General features: G+C 34.6%; 4 pseudogenes; all 4 read left to right on the top strand.

The window, feature by feature from the left end:
* The window catches only part of LOC126409369 (protein TIC 214-like), a 6,220-nt pseudogene extending 2,250 nt beyond the window's left edge, over nt 1-3,970 (top strand).
* A 13-nt stretch (nt 3,971-3,983) lies between these two features.
* Nucleotides 3,984-7,627, top strand: LOC126409363 (NAD(P)H-quinone oxidoreductase subunit H, chloroplastic-like; annotated as a pseudogene).
* A 2,342-nt stretch (nt 7,628-9,969) lies between these two features.
* Nucleotides 9,970-12,297, top strand: LOC126409359 (NAD(P)H-quinone oxidoreductase chain 4, chloroplastic-like; annotated as a pseudogene).
* A 2,932-nt stretch (nt 12,298-15,229) lies between these two features.
* Nucleotides 15,230-17,500, top strand: part of LOC126409354 (NAD(P)H-quinone oxidoreductase subunit 5, chloroplastic-like) — a 2,310-nt pseudogene continuing 39 nt past the window's right edge.

A 17,500-nucleotide genomic window follows, 5' to 3' on the forward strand; every position in this document is an offset into this window, starting at 1 on the left:
AGAGGAAAAGGAAATGGTGATCAAGCCAAAAAGAAAAAGGGTGATCAAGCCAAAAATGGTGATCAAAGAGGAAAAGGAAATGGTGATCAAGCAGAAGAACATGAAATGGCCTTGATACGTTACTCGCAACAATCAGATTTTCGTCGTGATATAATCAAAGGGTCGATGCGGGCTCAAAGACGTAAAACAGTCACTTGGGAAATGTTTCAAACAGATGTACACTCCCCCTTTTTTTTGACAGAATAGACAAAACACCTTTGTTTTCTTTTGATATCTCAAGGATGATGAACCTCATTTTTAGGAATTGGATGGAGGAAAAAAGCCCAAAAATACAAACATCTGATTATGTGGGTGAAGGGGCAAAAGAGAAAGAGAAAATGGAGAAAGAACACGAAGAGGAGTATAAAAGAAAAGAGGATAAAAGACAGGAGGAGGAACGGATAGCAATAGCAGAAACTTGGGATAATATTATATTTGCTCAAGCAATAAGGAGTTCCATATTAGTAACCCACTCGATTCTTCGAAAATACATCATATTACCTTCATTGATAATAGTTAAAAATATTGGTCGTATGTTATTATTTCAATTCCCTGAGTGGTATGAAGATTTGACCGAATGGAGTAGGGAAATGCATGTCAAATGCACATATAATGGTGTTCAATTATCGGAAACAGAATTTCCAAAAGATTGGTTAACAGACGGTATTCAGATAAAATCCTATTTCCTTTCTCTCTGAAACCTTGGCATAGAAAAAAGCTACGATCCCATCATAAGGATCTAAGAAAAAAACAAAAAAATTTCTGTTTTTTAACGATCTGGGGGATGGAAACAGAAGTCCCCTTTGGCTCTCCCCGAAAAAAACCTTTCTTTTTGAACCCATTAATAAAACACTCGAAAAAAAAATTAGAAAAGTCAAAAAGACAGGTTTTTTCTTTCTAAGAATTATAAAAGACAACATAAAAGGTTTTCTAAAGATTCTCAACGAAAAAATAAGATGGATTATCAAAATAGTTCTATTTATAAAAAGAAAAGTGAAGAAACTCTTTTTCTTAGTGACGCGAGTCTATGACCCAAGTCAAAATGAAGAACCAAGTCAAAATGAGAAAGATTCCAAAAAATCATCCATGAATCACCCATTATAATTGTATCCGGAGATTGGACAAATGATTCACTGATAGAAAGAAAATTAATGATCTGGCTGATAAGACAACCAAAATCTGGGATCAAGTAGAAAAGATTAGAAAAGACAAGAAAAAAAAACCTCTAACTCCAGATATTGAGGATATAGATATTAGTACTAACAAGGGAAATTTTAGTAATAAAAGAACCGAATCACGGAAACATATTTTTCAAATATCTAAAAAAAGAAGAAGTGCCCCATTAATCTCTAAATGGAACTCTTTTATGAAATCTTTCATTGAAAGAATATACATGGGTATCCTTCTATGTATCACTAACATTTACAGGATCAATGCACAATTTTTTCTTGACTCAACAAAAAATACTTTAAATGGATACACTTACAATGACGAAATAAAGGAAAAGGATACTAATGAAACGAATCCAAATATAATTCCCTTCATTTCGACTGTAAAATCTCTTTCTACTATACTACTAATATAAGTAGTGATAGTAATTCACCGATTTACTGCGACTTATCTTCTTTGTCTCAAGCCTATGTGTTTTACAAATTATTGCAAACCCAAGTTAGTAACAAATATAAGTCAGAATCCATATTTCATTACTACAGAACATATCCTTTTATTAAGGATAGAATAAAAGACTATTTCCATGACTATTTCCATACACGAGAATATTTGATTCAGAATCAAAACACAAGAAACTGCGGAATTCTGGAATGAGTGAATGGAAAAACTGGTTAAAGAGCCATTATCAATACAATTTCTCCATGACAAATGGTCTAGATTAGCACCTCTAAAATGGAGAAAGAAAGTCAATCAGCATTTTACGATTAAAAATAACGACTCACCAAAATTGGGTTCATATGAAGAAAAGACCAATTAATTCATTCCGGTAAAAAGGATTATTATAAATATAAATTGGACTTATTGAAGAGTCCGAGTTGCGAAAAAAAAATTAAAAAACACTACAGATATGATCTTTTATCATATAAATATCTTAATTATGAAGATGTGAAAGACTCCAATATTATGGATCACCATTACAAGTAAACAGCACGGAGAGATTCTAATTACAATACACATAAATACAAATCGTTTATGCTACAACTATAAATGATAGCCTAGAAGATAAATATACAATTGATAGGGATCCAAATCTAGATAGAAAATATTTGGAATTGAGAATCACCAATTTTTACCCTAGAAACAATATTGAAACTAGGACTAGTACGGGTATCAGAACTTTCATTAATAAAAAAAAGAAAACTACTAAGACTGGGACCAATAAGAAAGATATTCTTTATCTTTATATCAGAATTCATCAAGAAATCCAAACAAAGCAAAAAGAGTTATTTTTTGATTGGATGGGAATGAATGAACAAATGTTAGATCATACTATATCGAATCTGCGCCCTTGGTTCTTACCAGAATTTGTGCCGCTTTACGATCGATATAAGACTAATCCGTGGATCATACCAATCAAATTGCTTCTATTTGATTTTCATGGAAACAAAACAAGCGATCTTTATATAGATCCAAAGGTGGAATCTAATCAAAAAGAAAGATTTAATCCAAACCAAAAGTAGAATCTAATCAAAAGGGATATCTTGAATTAGAGAATGGGAACCGGGACGAGAAAGAACGACAGCACCAAGGAAATCTTATATCTGATATAAGAAACCAAAAAAAAGATGTTGGAGCAAATTCCGCGGGTTCAGATATTAAGAAACGCAGAAAGAAAAAGAAATTCAAGAGCAAGAAGGAAGCGGAACTAGACTTATTTTTGAAAAAATATTTTCTTTTCAACTCCGATGGGGTGATTCTTTCAATCAAAGAATGACCAATAATATCAAGGTATATTGTCTACTGCTTAGACTTATGAATCCGAATGAAATTGCTATATCCTCTATTCAAAGAGGAGAAATGGGTCTAGATGTAATGCTGATTAATAAGGATTTGTCTCTTCCAGAATTGATAAAAAGGGAATATTTATTGTTGAACCGGTTCGTTTGTCTATCAAATGGGATGGAATTTCGATTATGTATCAAACCATAGCTATTTCATTGACCCATAAGGTTCAGTACCAAACTAATCGAGGATACCAGGTAAAAAACATATTGATAAGAATGACTTGAATGGCTCGATTGCACGACACGGAGGAGTGCGTGTGAATGGGGACAATAATAATTATGATTTGCTTGTTCCTGAACATATTTTATCTCCTAGCCATCGTAGAGAATTGAGAATTATAAGCCGTTTCAATTACCGAAATAGGAACCTTGTGAATAAGAATCCAGTATTTTGCAATAGAGCTAAGACTAATGCGCAGGGTTGAGAAATTTGTAAATAGGGATAAGCATTTTGATACAGATACAAATAACTCTCTAAAATGGAAAGTGTTTCTTTGGCCCACTCATCGATTAGAAGATTTAGCCTGTATGAATCGTTATTGGTTTGATACCAATAATGGGAGTCGTTCAGTATGTCAAGGATCCATATGTATAAGCAATTTGGAATTCGCTGATGTTACAATCAATTTCCCTCTTTATCACGCGCCTGGTATATGAGAACATGCAAATAAATACATACCTTATGTTAGACTCTGATACACAAGATTCAGTCAGTTAGACTCTGATACACAAGATTCAGTCAGTTAGACTCTGATACACAAGATTCAGTCACATATCAATTGGACCTAGGAATGAATCGACAGAATCTTTTTAGGTCCCTTTCCCTTTCATTCTGTTTCGTGAGCCCAGGAATATACCATCCCTTTGTATCTGAATAAATTTATTGTTATTATTTATTCATATTCATTTTGATTTGTTTGATAGAAAAAGAGTAATATATGAATCAATCCAGATTATTGTGTACACCAGAACAAAATAAATGGTATTATTATTCTTGATTGGGAAGATTTATATCCGTGGGAACAAAAAGAAAAAAAGAGAAGAATTTATTTGTATGGTAAAGAATTCGCCCATATCCGTTATTCCACAAGAAGAAAAAGGGGTTCTGTTGAATTCCAAGTATTTAATTTTACCAATAAGATAGAGAGACTTACTTCACATTTGAAACTGCACAGAAGAGACTATTTATCTCAGAGGGGTCTGCGGAAAATTCTGGGGAAACGCCAACGACTGCTGGTTTATTTATCAAAGAAAAATCGAGTGCGTTATAGGGAATTAATTGGTCAATTGGGTATTCGAGAACCAAAAACTGGTTAGTTTGGAAATTCGTTTGAGTTATTCGGTTCATTAGATCTTGAATTTGGATGAACCTCGTTTCATTTTCAGGAATTCATGGAATAATGAATTGGGATCGGAGAAATGGAATAATGAATTGGAATCGGAGAATAAAAACATATGACTGTACCAGACGCAAGAAAAGACCTCCTCGTGGTCAATATGGGTCCTCACCACCCGTCAATGCATGGTGTTCTTCGACTCATTGTTACTCTAGATGGCGAAGATGTTATCGACTGTGAACCCATATTGGGTTATTTACACAGAGGAATGGAAAAAATTGCGGAAAACCGAACAATTATACAATATCTACCTTATGTAACACGTTGGGATTATTTAGCTACTATGTTCACGGAGGCAATAACCGTTAATGCACCTGAGGAATTGGGAAATATTCAAGTACCTAAAAGAGCCAGCTATATTAGGGTAATTATGCTGGAGTTGAGTCGTATAGCTTCGCATTTGTTATGGCTTGGACCTTTTATGGCCGATATCGGTGCGCAGACTCCTTTCTTCTATATTTTCAGAGAGAGGGAATTGTTATATGATCTATTCGAAGCTGCCACAGGTATGCGAATGATGCATAATTATTTCCGTATCGGGGGGGTAGCTGCTGATTTACCTCATGGCTGGATAGATAAATGTTTAGATTTCTGCGATTATTTTTTAACGGGAGTTGTTGAATATCAAAAGCTTATTACGCGCAATCCCATCTTTTGGAACGAGTTGAAGGGGTAGGTTTTATTGGGGGAGAGGAAGCCATAAATTGGGGTTTATCAGGACCAATGCTACGAGCTTCCGGAATCCAATGGGACCTTCGTAAAGTCGATCGGTATGAGTGTTATGATGAATTCGATTGGGAAGTCCAATGGCAAAAAGAAGGAGACTCATTAGCTCGTTATTTAGTAAGAATTGGCGAAATGACGGAATCCATCAAAATTATTCAACAGGCTCTGGAAGGAATTCCGGGGGACCTTATGAAAATTTAGAATTCCGACGCTTTGCTGGAACAAAAGATTCAGAATTGAACGACTTTGAATATCGATTCATTAGTAAAAAGCCTTCTCCCAGTTTTGAATTGTCAAAACAAGAACTTTATGTGAGAGTAGAAGCCCCAAAGGGAGAATTAGGTATTTTCTGATAGGAGATAATAGTGTTTTTCCTTGGAGATGGAAAATACGTCCACCCGGTTTCATCAATTTGCAAATTCTTCCTCAGCTAGTTAAAAGAATGAAATTGGCTGATATTATGACAATACTAGGTAGTATAGATATCATTATGGGAGAAGTTGATCGTTGAAATGATAATTGAAGAAGCACAAGCTATCAATTCTTTTTTCAGATCGGAATCCTCAAAAGAGGCCTATGGGCTCATATGGTTACTTGTACCTATTGTTACTCTTGTATTGGGAATCACAATAGGGGTATTAGTAATTGTGTGGCTAGAAAGAAAAATATCTGCAGGGATACAACGACGAATTGGTCCTGAGTATGCCGGCCCCCTGGGCATTCTTCAAGCTCTAGCGGATGGGGTCAAACTACTTTTCAAAGAAGATCTTCTTCCATCTAGAGGAGATATTCGTTTATTTAGTGTCGGCCCATCCGTAGCGGTCGTATCAATTCTACTGAGTTATTCAGTAATTCCCTTTGGCCATCACCTTGTACTAACCGATCTCAGTATAGGTGTTTCTCTATGGATCGCTATTTCAAGTATTGCCCCTATCGGACTTCTTATGTCCGGATATGGATCAAATAATAAATATTCCTTTTCAGGTGGTTTACGAGCTGCTGCTCAATCTATAAGTTATGAAATACCGTTAACTCCATGTGTGTTATCAATATCTCTACGTGTGATTCGTTGGAATACGCACTCCTACCTCTTTCTTTGCTTTTTCTAGGAAAGAAGTTGGTTGATTGAATATATAGATAGAACTCTTTTTTATTCATCACTGGGATCTATGAACTAAACCAGATAGTTATATGAGTGAAACAAAACTGCTTATGAATTCGCAGTAAGAAGATCGAGTCTCATTACCTACGTACGAGAGTAAAGTGGAGCTAAACATAAGCAGCGGAAGCTGTTTACCCCAAGTATCGATTAGCCATCAGGACTTGAAGCGGGCGCAAAAGATCAACTGTATGGAATTTTTACTCTTGTATTTATTACCATACCGAGGATCCACCAAAACTGAGTGGACGGTTAGGAACACCAAGGTACACAAAAGATTAGTAATGGAGATAATGTAACGTATCCAAACGGATATTTTGACATTACATAAAAGGAGTCATAATGAGGGCTTGAAGTTGGTAGAAATGATCAAAAAGTACTTCCCCGTGATCCCGATCCAGAGTATAGCTCCTATCCACTGATTTAAAAATAACTATCAGGAACGAAGTAATCCTTTATTTATATAGTATAGTCCTTCTGAGAAAGAAGAGAAGAACAGGAAGGAAAAATGGATTGACTATTTATTGTATCTTATGGAAAGATCGAGTTAAGTTATTACTGAACAAGAAACTCAGCAAAAAGAATAAAGGATGAGATGGATTCAGAAGTGTACTTTTTATTTGTTATTATCTTATCGCGGACAGAATCCCACTGGTCTAGTTCACTTATGAGCATTTTGATTCATCTTTCTTTTTTCCTATGGTATGCCGATGTAATACCGAAGCATACCTTAGATTTATTCGTGACCATTGAGGAGCCGTATGAAGCTGAGGTCTCATGTACGGTTCTGGAATAGAGATGGGAACAGTGATGTTATCATCGACTATGATTATCTAACAGTTCAAGTACGGTTGATATAGTTGAGGCGCAGTCAAAATATGGTTTTTGGGGGTGGAATCTTTGGCGTCAACCTATAGGGTTCATAGTTTTTATAATTTCTTCACTAGCAGAATGCGAGAGATTGCCCTTTGATTTACCGGAAGCCGAGGAGGAATTAGTAGCAGGTTATCAAACTGAATATTCAGGTATCAAATTTGGTTTATTTTATGTTGCTTCTTACCTCAATTTACTAGTTTCTTCATTATTCGTAACAGTTCTGTACTTGGGAGGGTGGAATCTTCCTATTCCATATATACCAATTACTGAACTTTTCGAAATAAATAAAACTAGTGAAGTCTTTGGAACAACAATTAGTCTCCTCATTACATTAGCTAAAGCTTATTTGTTCCTGTTCATTCCTATCTCAACAAGATGGACTTTACCTAGGCTGAGAATGGATCAACTATTAAATCTTGGGTGGAAATCTCTTTACCTATTGCTCTCGGTAATCTATTATTGACAACTTCTTCCCAACTTGTTTCGCTATAACAGAATAGGATATTCCAGATTCTTATCCTCTCTCAAGCAAGAGAAAGAAACATCAAATTATTCATGGATATTCACGATATATGTTTCCTATGGTGACTGGGTTCATGAATTATGGTCAACAGACAGTACGAGCTGCAAGATACATTGGTCAAAGTTTCATGATTACCTTATCTCACGCAAATCGTTTACCTGTAACTATTCAATATCCTTATGAAAAATCGATCACATCAGAGCGTTTCCGTGGGCGAATCCACTTTGAATTTGATAAATGCATTGCTTGTGAAGTATGTGTTCGCGTATGTCCGATAGATCTACCTGTTGTTGATTGGCGATTAGAAACAGATATTAGAAAGAAACGATTGCTTAATTATAGTATTGATTTCGGAATCTGTATATTTTGTGGTAATTGCGTGGAGTATTGCCCCACAAACTGTTTATCAATGACTGAAGAATATGAACTTTCCACCTACGATCGTCACGAATTAAATTATAATCAAATTGCTTTGGGTCGGTTACCAATGTCTGTAATTGGAGATTACACAGTTCGAACAATTATGAACTCAACTCCAATAAAAATATCTATGGAGAAACCCCTTGATTCAAGAACGATTACCAATTAAATTAAAAATAAGACTAAGTTTTGATCAAAAGTAGGTAAGTTTCTTTCATGTCAGACAAAGAATAACTAGATTTGTGAGGATTATAACTACTTTTTGAATATATAAATATATATAGCCATTATAGCCATAGCCCTTATTTGTTTAATTAAAATATGAAATTACGAACTCTGTTTCGACTAAAGACAAAAGCAAGATTGGCCCGTTCAATTGATTAACTCAATCTACATAAACCCACACCACGCTGGGGTAAGAACTATTAGATATAAAAAAGGGTAACCCACTTTTTCCCGACCAGTAAGATCATGAGATATTTTGACTTATTTATCGCTTATTTAACACATAATGGATTTACCTGCGCCAATACATGATATTCTTTTAGTATCTCTGGGATCAGGTCTTATAGTAGGAGGTCTAGGAGTGGTATTACTTACCAATCCAATTTATTCTGCCTTTTCCTTGGGATTGGTTCTTGTTTGTATATCTTTATTTTATATTCCATCGAACTCTTATTTTGTAGCTGCTGCGCAGCTACTTATTTACGTGGGAGCCATAAATGTCTTAATCTTATTTGCTGTGATGTTTATGAATGGTTCAGAATATTACAATTCTTTTCATTTTTGGACTGTCGGAGATGGATTCACTTCGCTAGTTTGTACAAGTATTTTTTTTCACTAATTGCTACTATCCCAAACACGTCATGGTACGGGATTATTTGGACTACAAGATCAAACCAGATCATAGAACAGGACCTGACAAGTAATGTTCAACAGATTGGGATTCATTTATCAACAGATTTTTATCTTCCATTTGAACTGATTTCTATAATCCTTTTAGTTTCCTTAGTGGGCGCAATTGCTATGGCTCGCCGGGAATAGATACTTAGAATTGGAAATAACAAACCAACCAAATAAAATAAAGCAACCTCCGTGTAATTGTTATCGCATCTATCTGTCCACCCTAAATTGGAATATTGTTCATGAGACATATTTCAAAGTTTTTGTTAGTTCGACGACCCATTTCAGTGTCTTTTTTGGTACTGTATTTCTTATATATATTATATGGATTGATAATTGAATTAGATTCAGTAGAATCTTCTCATTTAATTAATCGAATCAGTTGAATTGTTGTTTATATTGAAATGAATCGAGATTGACGAGGAGTTGGTCAATGATGCTCGAGCATGTACTTGTTTGAGTGCCTATTTATTTCTATTGGTATCTATGGATTGATCACAAGTCGAAACATGGTTAGAGCACTTATGTGTCTTGAACTTATACTGAATGCTGTTAATATGAATCTCATAACATTTTCTGATTTATTTGATAGTCGCCAATTAAAGGGAGACGTTTTCTCGATCTTTGTTATCGCTATTGCAGCCGCCGAAGCAGCTATTGGACCAGCTATTGTTTCTTCGATCTATCGTAACAGAAAATCAACTCGTATCAATCAATCAAATTTATTGAATAAATAAAAATAGTCGGTAGTCGGAACCTTTACTCAAATAAAATATATAAAGACATATACGTTATGTCACTCTGTAGAAGTAAATAGACACTCGACTCACGTTATGGATCAATGGATCATAAGCATGGATTAGGAATAAGAGTACAATAATTTTATACGTTTTCTTTCTTTATATATATAACTATAATTCATTTATAGATTAGCAAAACGTGTATTGACTGATATGACCATGTTTGATGAAAGATAAGAGATCAAAGTATCTTGGGCCTATCTCATGAACAGATCAGAAATAGATTTCTAACAAAACTTTATGGTCTAATCACCGATTCGTCTGGTGCCAAAATATTTAATCATTTACTAAAGCTACCAGACCGAAAATTTATGACGTTCCAAAAAAATTAATAGATCTAATGTCACACTCAGTAAAGATTTATGATACATGTATAGGGTGTACCCAATGCGTACGAGCGTGTCCTACAGATGTCCTGGAAATGATACCCTGGGACGGATGTAAAGCTAAGCAAATTGCTTCCGCACCAAGAACGGAGGACTGTGTAGGTTGTAAGAGATGTGAATCTGCTTGTCCAACGGATTTCTTAAGTATACGGGTTTATTTATGGCATGAGACAACCCGTAGCATGGGTCTAGCTTATTAATACGTTACAAAAAACTCCCCTTGAATCCATTTGATTCCTCTTTACCGACAAAAACCCGTACTCGATAAATAAAAAAATCCGAGCGCGGGTTTTTCTGGTCAAATCAAAGTGTATTTTGTCTTTACTATGAGTGATTTTTATTGGTTAACAATCATTGTTGTTTTGCCCATATCCGCGGGTTCCTTAATTGCTCTTTTCCCTCATAGAGGAAATAAGGTAGTTCGATGGTATACTATCTGTATCTGCTTATTTGAACTCCTTCTAACGACCTACGTATTCTGTTATCATTTTAAATTGGACGATCCATTAATCCAATTGGAAGAAGACTTTAACTGGATAAATATTTTTGATTTTCACTGGAGACTCGGAATCGACGGACTTTCTATAGGACCCATTTTATTGACAGGATTTATCACTACTTTAGCTACTTCAGCGGCTTGGCCAGTTACCCGAAATTCGCGATTGTTCCATTTCCTGATGTTAGCAATGTACAGTGGTCAAATAGGATCATTTTCTTCTCGAGACCTCTTACTTTTTTTCATCATGTGGGAATTAGAATTAATTCCTGTTTACCTACTTTTATCCATGTGGGGAGGAAAGAAACGTCTGTACTCAGCTACAAAGTTCATTTTGTACACTGCAGGAGGTTCCATTTTTCTCTTAATGGGAGTTCTAGGTATGGGTTTATATGGTTCCAATGAACCAACATTAAATTTTGAAACATTAGCTAATCAATCGTATCCCGTGGCATTGGAAATAATATTTATTTGGGTTTCCTTATTGCTTATGCTGTCAAATCACCGATCATACCTTTACATACATGGTTGCCAGATACCCATGGAGAGGCGCATTACAGTACATGTATGCTTCTAGCTGGAATCTTATTAAAAATGGGAGCATACGGGTTGGTTCGGGTCAATATGGAATTATTACCCCACGCCCATTCCATATTTTCTCCTTGGTTGATGATAGTAGGGACTATTCAAATAATCTATGCAGCTTTAACTTCTCTTGGTCAACGCAATTTAAAAAAGAGAATAGCCTATTCTTCCGTATCTCATATGGGTTTCATAATAATAGGAATTAGTTCTATAACCGATGCGGGACTCAATGGAGCTATTTTACAAATCATCTCTCATGGATTTATTGGTGCTGCACTTTTTTCCTGGCAGGAACAAGTTATGATAGAATACGTCTTCGTTATCTTAACGAAATGGGGGGAATAGCTATACTAATGCCAAGAATCTTTACGATGTTCAGTAGCTTCTCAATGGCTTCTCTCGCATTACCAGGAATGAGTGGTTTTGTTGCAGAATTTGTGATATTTTTGGGAATAATTACTAGCCCAAAATACCTTGTAATGTCAAAAATACTAATTACTTTTGTAATGGCAATTGGAATGATATTAACTCCTATTTATTCATTATCTATGTCACGCCAGATGTTCTATGGATACAGGTTATTCAATGTTCCCAAGTCTCACTTTGTGGATTCTGGACCACGAGAAATCTTTATTTTGATGTGTATCCTTTTACCTATAATAGGTATTGGTATTTATCCAGATTTCGTTCTTTCACTATCAGTTGACAAGGTAGAAACTATTCTATCTAATTACTTTCATGGGTAGCTTTCATGGATGGATTTTTTTATGGTTATGGGCAGCACAGAAGATCCAATCCAATAATCCTGCACTGCTGTTTACAAACAAATCAATCGTTGGCTAGACCAATCAAAAGGAAAAGAAGATTTTTCCTTCTATCAAGTCAAAAATGCAATTAAATGAAGGAAATTGTAATCAGAAATATCTGTAGTTTTTATTATTTAACTACAGATATTTCTGATTACATATATATCTTTCACCTTATACATATAATGTATAAATGAGATAATAATATTATGGTTAATAATATTATGGTATATGAGAGGGGTATATGAGAATGAAAGGGTATGTGTACAATCTTTCTATGTATTCTGCAGTTTTTTTCTTCAATTAGATGTTTAATGTGAATGAACCATAACTATGTAGCCCTCTTCCTAATAGATTGACCCCAAAATAGCAGATCCAAATTATAAGAAATCCCATAGAAGCCACAATTGCTGAATTTGCACCTTGCAAACTTTTATTTGTTCTAGTATGTAAATAAATCGCGAATACGGTCCAAGTAATAAATGCCCAGGTTTCTTTGGGGTCCCAATTCCAATAAGATCCCCATGCCTCATTAGCCCATACTGCTCCTGAAAGAATACCTATAGTTAAAAGGGTAAAACCCAAGCCAATGACACGATAACTCCAAGAATCCAATCGCTGAGTCAATTGATACCTGTGATAATTTCTAAACGAAAAATTCACGTATTGGGTCTCATCAAAAGAAAATGAACTAATTAATAAATGATTGGTTTTACCGAAAATATCTATCTTTCTTCTAAACGTAATGACCAGGAGAGTTATGGATAATAATGATCCACATAAAAGAGCTGCATAGCTCAACAACATCATACTTACGTGCATCATTAACCAACGGGATTGGAGAGCAGGCACTAATATTGCGGATTGATGCATTTTAGTTAAAAGACCCGAAGTGGCAAAGCCTTGGGTTAAAATAGCGCTTGGGGCGGTTATTTTACTGAAAAAATTCTTATAGTTTCTAAAATATGGAACTATATGAATAAGGGAGAAACTCCATGAAAGGAACATTAATGATTCATATAGATCACTTAATGGTACATGTCCCGAATAAATCCAACGAGTAACTAATAATCCTGTTATACAGAAAAAAGTAGCTATCATGCCTTTTTCTGACGAATCACATAGTCCTACAATTTCATAGACCAAGGTCATCAGATGAGTAGGAATCACAATTGAAATGATCGAAAAAGATATGTGAGTTAATATATGTTCTAAAGTTGCAAATATCATAAACAATCATTTTTTGTTTTTATAGTTATAAAAAAAGGGAACCCTTCCTTAATTACCGAATGTAAATATGGTATCGAATTAAAGGATCCGTTGTGTCCTTTTTTGTTTTAGAGAATGCCGCCACTCGGACTCGAACCGAGATGCTCTAGCACTGCTTCCTAAGAACAGCGTGTCTACCGATTTCACCATGGCGGCTTGTTCGAAGTAATACTAACTCATGCATATTCAATCGTCGATATTGAGAGGTTCAATGCAATTGCAATAGATGATTATTGAATCAATCGAAGAATAGCCATTCAAGTCAATATTTGAAGGTTCCATAATTGTTACTAGCTTACCTTAAAGCTTAGTAATAGTGAATCGATGGGGAAAATAGTGAATCGATGGGGAAAATGGCAATCCCCATCTCGCAAATCATATAAAATGCACTCTATTCACTATATTGAACCTTGTATCTTGCGTCTAATAACGCCCTTTAAAACACAAATAGTGCCATTTGAGGGCCCAATATATGATACAGAATCATTAATTTATCCAATCATTGATTGATGTTGATTTAGATCATTTGAAGGGTTTCTTATCACATTATTATTTATTCTTTGCTTTTTTTATTTCATTTTTTTTGTCGTACAAAAAACCTTTTGAATAACCGGTAGAAATGGATTTAGCTAAAGAAAAAGCTTTTACCGCTGCCCAATATCCCTTTCTCTTCCAAAAATTTCTACGAATATGCTTTTTTGATATAGAAGTACGTTTTTTTGGAACCGCCATGCAAAAATGAACTTTTCTAAGTTGAATGTGAAAGACATGTATTGTTCAAAATAGATCATTAATTCTTTCTATTCATATATCTATTATTTAGTTTATAGATTTTCTTCATAACATACAAATATGCGCATATAGCATATAATAGGGACTAAACTAAATTATTGCTAGGGACTCAAACTCAAGTTGGAGAATAAAAAGAAAGGAGATTCGATTCGCTAGGTATAACTCTCATAGAAAAAAATAGTTATCTTTTTCTCTTTTTGAAGTATTCATTATCATTATTATTGCATACAATGAAAATCTCAGAAGAAAGAAATTGTACTAATTGTTTCATATCTCCATTCATTAGGATCGATGGTATCAACTACCGATGAATCGACCCCCGCAGATAAATAATATAAAAAGAAAAATAAATAAAATAAAAGGTTACAATTCCTATCTCAGTCTATTTCAAATAGACCATATATAAACCTACATATACCTACCGTCGTAATACATTTAATAACAATAACCAGAAATTAATTACCTACATGAGATAAAACAATAAGATTTTCTCTACCAATTGATCCCATTAAAGCATAGCGCCCCCACGATTCGAATAATACTTTTGTTCAATGATCCATTACTTGAACATTACTTGAACTTGATTAAGGCAATTTAAGTAACCTCTTACTTCACCTTCTTACTTCACCCATATGGGAGGTTACAAGTATCATAGAATTTCCCACAAGTTCTGGTGGAAGCCAATCAATCAGTTTCAAATTAAATTTAAATTAGTTAATGATTTTGGATAAAAGATCTTGTTGGGTTGAGTTATTTGCGGATCTCATGATCCATATCAAAGCTAATAATTACTTCACCCCTAGTATTAAGCAATAATTTGCTTAATTATATCATTTGACCAATTCAATTGTAACTCCTTGGGTCAAATTTTAAATAGTCGAGGAAGAGCGAGATTAATAAAAAAGAATATTCTTTTCGTATCCTTATTTTGGTTTGTGTTAAAAAAAAAAATAAATAAGAACTGGTGATGAATGTGAATTGGGAACAATAATTAATATAATTAATTAGAAGAAATAGAGGAAAAAGGTTTGATTTAATTTTATTATTATGGTTATGGAACGCACATATCAATATGCATGGATTATACCTTTCGTTCCGCTTCTAGTTACTATGTTAATAGGATTGGAACTCCTGCTTAATCCGACAGCAACAAAAATATTCGTCGTATATGGGCTTTTCCCGCTGTTTTATTGTTAAGTATAGTTATGGTCTTTCCACTAAGCTGGCGATCCAGCAAATCAATGGTAGCTCAATTTATGAATATCTATGGTCTTGGAGCATCACTAGTGATTTTCCTTAGAATTCGGCTACTTGATTGATCCACTTACTTCTATTATGTCGATATTAATCACTACTGTTGGAATCCTGGTTCTTATCTATAGTGATAATTATATGTCTCATGACCGAGGATATTTGAGATTTTTTGCTTATATGAGTTTTTTCAATACAGCGATGCTGGATTAGTTACTAGTCCCAATTTGATACAAATCCATATTTTTGGGAACTAGTGGGAATGTGTTCCTATCTGTTAATAGGTTTTTGGTTTACCCGACCAATTGCAGCAAATGCCTGTCAAAAAGCGTTTGTGACCAATCGTGTGGGGATTTGGTTTATTATTAGGAATCCTAGGTTTTTATTTAATAACAGGTAGTTTCGAATTTCAGGATTTATTCGAAATATTCAATGATTCGATCATTAATAACAATGAGATGAATTCCTCATTTGCTACGCTTTGTGCCTTCTTATTATTCCTCGGTGCAGTTGCTAAATCTGCGCAATTCCCACTTCATGTATGGTTACCTGATGCTATGGAGGGACCCACTCCTATTTCGGCTCTGATACATGCGGCTACTATGGTAGCCGCAGGAATTTTTCTTGTAGCTCGGCTTCTTCCTCTTTTCATAGCCATACCTTACATAATGAATATCATATCTTTGATAGGTGTAATAACGGTACTATTAGGAGCTACCTTAGCTCTTGCTCAAAGAGATATTAAGAGAAGTTTAGCTTATTCCACGATGTCTCAATTGGGATACATTATGTTAGCTTTGGGTATAGGTTCTTATCGAGCCGCTTTATTCCATTTGATCACTCATGCTTATTCTAAAGCATTATTGTTTTTAGGGTCTGGATCAATCATTCATTCCATGGAACCCATTATTGGGTATTCTCCGACTAAGAGTCAGAACATGGTTCTTATGGGCGGTTTAACTAAATATATGCCAATTACAAAAACAACTTTTTTTTAGGTACACTTTCTCTTTGTGGTATTCCACCCCTCGCTTGTTTTTGGTCCAAAGACGAAATTCTTAATGATAGTTGGTTGTATTCACCGATTTTTGCGATAATAGCTTTCTACACAGCAGGATTAACTGCATTTTATATGTTTCGTATGTATTTACTTACTTTCGAAGGGCATTTACGTAGTCATTTTCAAAATTACAGCGGACACACAAATAGTTCCTTCTATTCAATATCCATATGGGGGCAAGAAGGTTCCAAACCTGTTAGCAGCAATTTGCTTTTAACAACAAGGAATAATAATGACAAGTCCTCCTTTTCCAATTGCTCGTTTTCTAATACATATAAAATTGCCGGTTATGTAAGAACCATGCGATCATCTTTTAGTACTCATTTTTTCAAAAAGACTCTCATACTTTACTATATCCGCATGAATCGGACAATACCATGTTATTTCCCCTGCTTATATTGGCCATATTTACTTTGTTCGTTGGATGCATAGGAATTAATTTCGGGCACGAAGTAATGGAGGTTGACATATTATCAAAATGGTTAACCCCATCGATGAAACTTTCCATCAGAATTCAACTGATGAGATTGGTATAAATTTTTGACGAATGCATTTTATTCAGTTAGTATAGCCTACTTCGGAATATTTATAGCATCTGTTCTATATGGGTCTGTCTATTCAGATCGACAAAATTGTACTTAATCAATTCATTTGCTAAAATAGATTCTAAAATGAGAATTCGTTTAGAACAAATAATAAATGTCATATACAACTGGTCATACAATCGCGGCTACATAGACGTTTATTACGAAAAAGTATTCATTAGGGGTGTACGAGGATTAGCTCAACTAACTCATTCTTTTGATCGACGAGTCATTGATGGAGTTACTAATGGGATTGGCGTTGCAAGTTTCTTTCTAGGAGAAGGTATTAAATATATAGGGGGGGGTCGAATTTCCTCTTATCTATTCTTATATTTAGCTTGTGTATCAATAGTCCTACTAATTTACTATTACTATTTTTTCTAAATAGTATTTTTATTAAAGCTAAAGTATTTC

Source organism: Nymphaea colorata, unplaced genomic scaffold (genome assembly GCF_008831285.2).
Source record: "Nymphaea colorata isolate Beijing-Zhang1983 unplaced genomic scaffold, ASM883128v2 scaffold0135, whole genome shotgun sequence".
NCBI classification, from domain to species: domain Eukaryota; kingdom Viridiplantae; phylum Streptophyta; class Magnoliopsida; order Nymphaeales; family Nymphaeaceae; genus Nymphaea; species Nymphaea colorata.